The sequence below is a fragment of the Rhipicephalus microplus genome, chromosome 9, assembly GCF_043290135.1.
Source record: "Rhipicephalus microplus isolate Deutch F79 chromosome 9, USDA_Rmic, whole genome shotgun sequence".
Lineage (NCBI taxonomy): Eukaryota > Metazoa > Arthropoda > Arachnida > Ixodida > Ixodidae > Rhipicephalus > Rhipicephalus microplus.
Window position 1 is genome coordinate 65,387,883 of NC_134708.1, and position 6,436 is coordinate 65,394,318.

General features: G+C 43.6%; 1 protein-coding gene across 1 annotated transcript in view; it reads right to left on the minus strand.

The window, feature by feature from the left end:
- Nucleotides 1-6,436, minus strand: part of LOC142771850 (major facilitator superfamily domain-containing protein 4A-like) — a 421,560-nt gene that overhangs the window by 299,315 nt on the left and 115,809 nt on the right. The window lies entirely within an intron of this gene.

Genomic DNA, 6,436 nt, shown 5'->3' on the forward strand with positions numbered 1-6,436 from the left:
GATTGATGGTTAGCCTTTTTATTATGATTAGGTTTTGATGCATCTACTACAGTCTTTAGAATTCTGGCTGTCTTTTTTCAAATATTTCTCTATTCAATCACACTCTTTATCCCCATTGTATTGTCAAATGCGCCTGCAATTGTTCCCGTTATTCAAATCTCAGCCCGACTTTTTGCTGTAACAAAGCCAGTCGCTTTAAGCCCCAGCTCATACGAGACGAGAGCTGGGTCGTTCCTGTTGACGTTAGTGGCGACATCTAGAGTTGTAAGGTTTACAGAGAGCGTATACTTATCGCTTTGTGCGTTACTGCTGTCGTACACTTATGGTACCAACCTGTTGGTTAACCTGTTGTCCTTTCTCTATTTTTCAATTTAGACAAGTCGTATGCCAAATATGCTTGCGTAGCTATCGTACGCTTTGCAGTTTAACCAAGAGCATGGCAGGTGTCACCACCACTGTTTATGAGGCCATCATAGTACACTATACCACGTGGTACTCCGTAAAACTAGTGGGTCTACGCTCAAGCTAACGGCCCTTTCTTAATAGCAAAAGGTGGCGTTCGTGGGGGTCGTATGGTCGCTTTAAATATGTTACGACGGTAAATTGCTGATAACGATCGTTTCCCTTTATTCACAAACTGGGAAGATTTAGTGATATGAATTCGGCCTGCCCTACACTTGACTCCATTTTCATACTGCAGCTTTTTTATAGTTAATGTTCGTTTACTCCTCTGGCAGTGTTCATAAACTCTGGCAACGTCCTAGAATTGAAAGCCAGAATGGGTGACGTAAGGGAGTACAAAATTCTACGTGAAATGAAGCACGTTCGAAGAGTGTAGTAAGCATCGCGCTGTGGCATACTGCATACTCCTTTCCTTAATATAGCGAATGAAAAAAAAATTATGTGCAGCCTTCACTTGTACGCCACGTACTTTTTTTTTTTTTTGCAAATCGGCATCGTTTCATATTACAGAGTTGATTGAAATGCGCACACGAAAGCTATGTGCTTGGTAGAGTGTTCCTTTTTTTATATTGTCTTTCTCAATGTACCGTGTTGAATGAATGCGACTCGCAGCTACTGGAAAAAAACCGCAGTTTCGCATCTATGCTCGCTCGTAGTTCGCGATTGTTCATTTTGCACCGATGTATGGGCGCCATCATCACGCTTAGACGCGCATTACTAAACGCAATTCAGCACGCCTATAGAATAGCTTCTCTCACGCTATACTCATGTCGTTCAAATCACGCATAGCGCCATTACTTCACCGTGGGATGCGCAATAATGTATAAGTGTACACCCACGGAGCCGTTTTTGGAAACTGTACACGCTATATTCATTTGTTCATAGGCAGTTTAGACATGCCGACGGCAGAGCTCTTTCCGAGGACCCGAGTTCCGCGACGTTGAAAGTTGGGCTGGTTGGTGATAGTTCATGTTTAGTTGCGAAGCCTTGCCTCCGTGCACTGCTTCACAAGTAGACAGGAAGATCAGTTCCAATATGGAGGAAAAAGAAACGAAGGAGGGAGCATGACGTTACGCAGCTGGCATTGGCAAGCCAACCCGTTTGGAAGCCAGCAGTGTCGGCCCAGCACGTGAATTCTTGCGTCTAGATCACGCAAGTAGTGAGATGTGCCGAGACGTCTGGGTATGGCATCCGGCAGCCTTTAATCGAAACGCGCTCGTGCGACGCAGACCAGTCGGCTCCCGCATGTGGTTCATAAACAGAACAGCATCAAGAGTACTAAAACCTACCACACGATCCGACGTTTTGATCACGTGTTGGACCCGACACGGTGGGCTTCACTCGTGTGACGTAATGCTCCATCTTTTCTTTTTCCTTGCTCCATCAGTTCCATGATAAACACTGGCCGTCTATATGTACAGCGATGTCTAACGATGTCCGTTAGAGGGATAACGGTCGCTCAACCAATCTCAAGGCTGTCTCTCAGGCAATTTATGTTGTGCAATGCCTAGCGTTTTCGAATAGCGTTTCCTGTTCAATGTTCTCGTACCACGTAGCGTCAAACGCAAGTGAAAGACGACAAAGAAAATGTTTTCAACGACAATAGCCAGGTCTCAGTTACTATATGTTATGTCGCAGTTTCTCAGCCATGAAGCCATTCTACGACACACTGCGCACAATAAATGCTGGACGGCGACACTCTGTGTCAAAAAGTGTGCATCATCTGCACCGATCTTTAGGTAGCCGCAGTATTATAATGACTCATTTTTAGGATGAGTCATTTACTGCTTAAACTGCGCAATTACCTGTTGACGCTTTGCCAGCGAGAAAACCATACAGGTAAAGAAACCTAGCAACTCGGCCAACCTTGTACATAAAAAGTGAACGCGAAAGTCAATAAAGTAATCGCAAAAGTTCGATATTTTTATATTTACTGACAAAATAAAAGCGCGGCCACACGAGATAATAACGACACCGAGAAGCGACAATTAGTGATCCTCCTATACTATAGAATACATTGTATCCTGAACCGTTCCTAATAATTCTAAACAAAGTTCTTACCCTCAAACTGTTCTACAACGTCCTTACATATAAGGATACTGATTTGCCGTTGTTTCCAGGGGACGCCACGTACGATAACGTTGCCTGCTAAGCGTAATGAAGGCAAACAACATTCCATAGATCTCGCACACATCTGAGCCAACCGGAGCATTGAGATGTGGCGGCACAGCCAACCAGATATATACTGTTGCGTCTAGCACTACGTGCTAAAGTATAGCGCATCGTGGTAAAGTGCAGACCAGGAATACGGAGCGAATTTTTCGCGCATTATTCTTTATTCGCCGATGTCACATCAATTAAACATATTTGTTTGTGAAAGATGTCACTTGCTGTCGTTACGAATGTGCAACGTCATTGAATGTGCGGTATGCTTTTTTATATTTCTGTGGCGATAATGAAGAATCATATGATGATCATGACTTAATGACACACAACATCTGTATGTCGACTCCGTGGAATATGTGCTCCGGTCAATTTAAAATTTAGTGCACGAAACGTGCATTACGTGTAAGTGGTCGCGCGAACACATTCAGTGAACGCGCTGAAGCGGGTTAGCACAGGCAAATTCCAAACAATTGGCTATAGTTACTTAACTCGACCCAATTCACGCCCATGGAACTCGCATTCATCAAATCATTCCTAATGTCGCAGAAAGTATTGTCGTTGCCGAAAGACTTCCAGGCACCTATTGATCGAAAATACGTTATTTGACATGTAGTTGAGTGCGCCATCTTACTGAATGCTTCGAAATTACCGCCAAATGAGCAGTATGTTACGTAACAGTCTTATTACGCTGGTAACCTCAGTGCCGCGATTTTCAACATTCTATTTACTCGTACTGGTAGCACAGCAGCTAAAGTGTCGTGCTGCCAAGCTCGTTGTCATGGGTGCGATTCCCGCCCCATGACAGCCACATTTCCAAGAGGGCGAGATATAAAAGTTGCCGTATATTCTGAATTTAGATTCTGGTGGTCGAAATCAGTTTGAATTTATTCACTGCGGCGTCCGGCTTAATGTCATGGCAGGATCGACTCGTAAAACACCTCAGTTCATTTTATTATCATATTTACTTTTCGAAAATGACGAATTCAATAATAATAATAATATTATTAATTTCTGTAACGGTAAGTGTCAAAAAATGTGACATGGTTAATTATGAAAAACGCAGTAGTGGAGAGCTCCGCGAACTTCCACAATGCATGCGGTGTTCGTTAAAGTGCACTGACATTGCACTGTACAAGGGTCTCTACCATTTTGCCATCTCAAAAAGCGGCCGCCACGGCAAGAACCAATCCCGCGACGCTCGAGAATGCAACAAAACTATTTCAATGGTTTACTCCAAGTGCACGAGAAGAAAAATGATGTCACGTTTTGCAGCCAGGTGCGTGTAACGCAAAGTGGCGTATTTAGTGGATGAGTACTTGTAGTCTGTGATTGGGCGAAGGCAAAAAAAAAAGCAAGAAAGCTTCAGGACACACGTATATATTCTTTAAGAGGTAACTTCACAATAGTTCCCTCGTGCTAAGTAGTGTGACTCGGCCAGATGCTCTCTATGAACCCCTAAACTGGCTGCGCAGTTTTGACAGCCGCGGCAAGTGCATTCCCCTTGTATGTCGTATTTTCATGTTTGTAAATAAACTGTTGTTCATAGTTCCTTACGCAGTGTGCACCTGTCATTTATTCTTAACGACAGCTGTGAATCATTCCGCGCGCAGCGACGCGGCACACAATCGCACGCAAACGCTTTCACTGCTATAGAATGCGTTTCAAAACACAACCATGCGGAACACAAAGAAAAAAGTAAAGAAATATAAGAACTGGTCGCTGGTGAATTACGCTGACACCTTCCAACAAAGAGTATAGTAATCGGTAGAATGCCTCTACAAGCAAAAAAATTAACTGAGTGAAACTAATTGAAGCTTTTTATTTTGTTTACGGGTAATGGGAATAAAACAATCTGCTTACAGGCTAACTTTATTTCACATCATTTTTATCAATGCAGCAGTATACACATACCTTTCCCGAGCGAAACTTCTTGTATAAATCTTTCCTTGGAAGTTGTACATGAGTATTTTGCCTCCGATAAGACCAACCATATTCTCACCTGTAGTTTTTCTTACCATTCGTGAGTCAGCTGCACGCTTCACTAGAAGGATAGGTTCGTATTCACAAGCCAAGCTTATTCGCGGATGACATTGCATTGATGAGTAACTCAGGGGCAGAGCAACAGAGGGTCAGGAAGCAACACGCCGGAACCGCCCCTCCCCCCCCCCCCCCTAAATTTTCGTCGCCCTGGCATTCAGAAAGAATTAGACCATTTTGAGGGAGTGCTACCCTTCAAATAAAAAAAAGTTCTCAATACGCCTTTGCTATGGGCGTATCACTTCAGTTCATGATTGCTGAATGGGACAAAGAAAGCAGAACGGTTGGTCTAAAAATCATTACACTGACAGGTAAGCTAATGTAAAATAGTATCTCGAAAGAAAAGCGCTTTGCGGTAGGTGACGAGGCACCGGAGGTGATGAAGGAATATGTCAACCTGTAGGACAGGTGGTAACCATGGAGCCGAGCCATGGCTGAGGCTGAAGTACTAACTAGAAGAAAAAGGATGGGGTTGAACTTATTAAGGTATGCCCTGCTTACCATTCATGCGTTTCCAGCACGCGTCAAGTGCGGATAAACATCAGAGAAAATAAAGTGGCCAATTCAACGTTGATTATTATGTGGGGTTTAACGTCCTAAAACCACCATATGATTATGAGAGACGCCGCAGTGGAGGGCTCCAGAAATTTCGACCGCCAGGGGTTCTTTAACGTGCACCCAAATCTCAGTACACGGGCCTACAAACTGCTAAACCAAAGGTTGCGAGACTAAATAGCGGCTGTGGCGGGCAGGTGGAAGCATTTTCGATGAATGCGAAAATGATTTAGGCTGGTGTACTTGTAGATTTAGGTGTACATTGAAGATCCCCAGGCAGTCGAAATTTCCGGAGCCCTCCTCAACGGCATCTCTAGTAATGATAGCGTGGTTTGGGGACGTTAAACTCGAGATATTATTATTCGTAGCAGCAATTTATATCCACAAAAATGAAAGTGCATAGAAAAATAAACAACCATGCTTCTTGTAGAAGAACGCATGCTTCACAGTTCTGAAAACGGTGACATTTGAATGTGATCCGAAGAGTACACATTTTTCTAAGTACAGACACAATATTTTAGGGGTCTATTGAAATATTTGTGTAACGAAGCAAGTGATTGCGCCTTAAACTATAAGCTACCATCTATTTTGGCTGCCGATGTTGGAACGCACGTAGTTTACGGAACTTCGGTATCTGCTGTTCGAGGAGTGATGTAATTTTTTTGTAGTTTTTTTTTACCTCGGTGGCATCACTTTTGTTTTATTGGGTGTTTCAATATTTTTGGCTTATTTCCGATACAGTAACGTTAGAAGGGCCCGGGTTATGCTGTACTTGCGGAAAAAGTTTGTTGGCAATGCAGTGAAGGCTACAGGGACCAATCACACGTTTCCGACCGCTAATGAATGTAGTCCTACAATAGTGACCTCATTTTCGACGTGAAATGTGAAAAATACCGGCATCATTTTTTTTGCATGTAGCTCTCTGACATGGGAGGCTGATAACAAAAGTATATTAACATTTGCGTATTTGTTTTAAATTATTCGTTGTTTGCTTCGCGTTTTTTAACGCGCGAGAAAACCACGCGTTCAACGTGTTTCTCGCTAAGCATCGTCTGCGTCGACACGCAACGTTAATCGCACATAGCGATGCACACAGCCATCTCTCTCTATACAACGGTACGGAACGCTTGACATACCGGACTACTTCGCGACAAGTCCTCCGCGAGTGTATAGGCATTGCGCGAATCTCTGCTGCACGGGAGGCAGACAGGGCGTG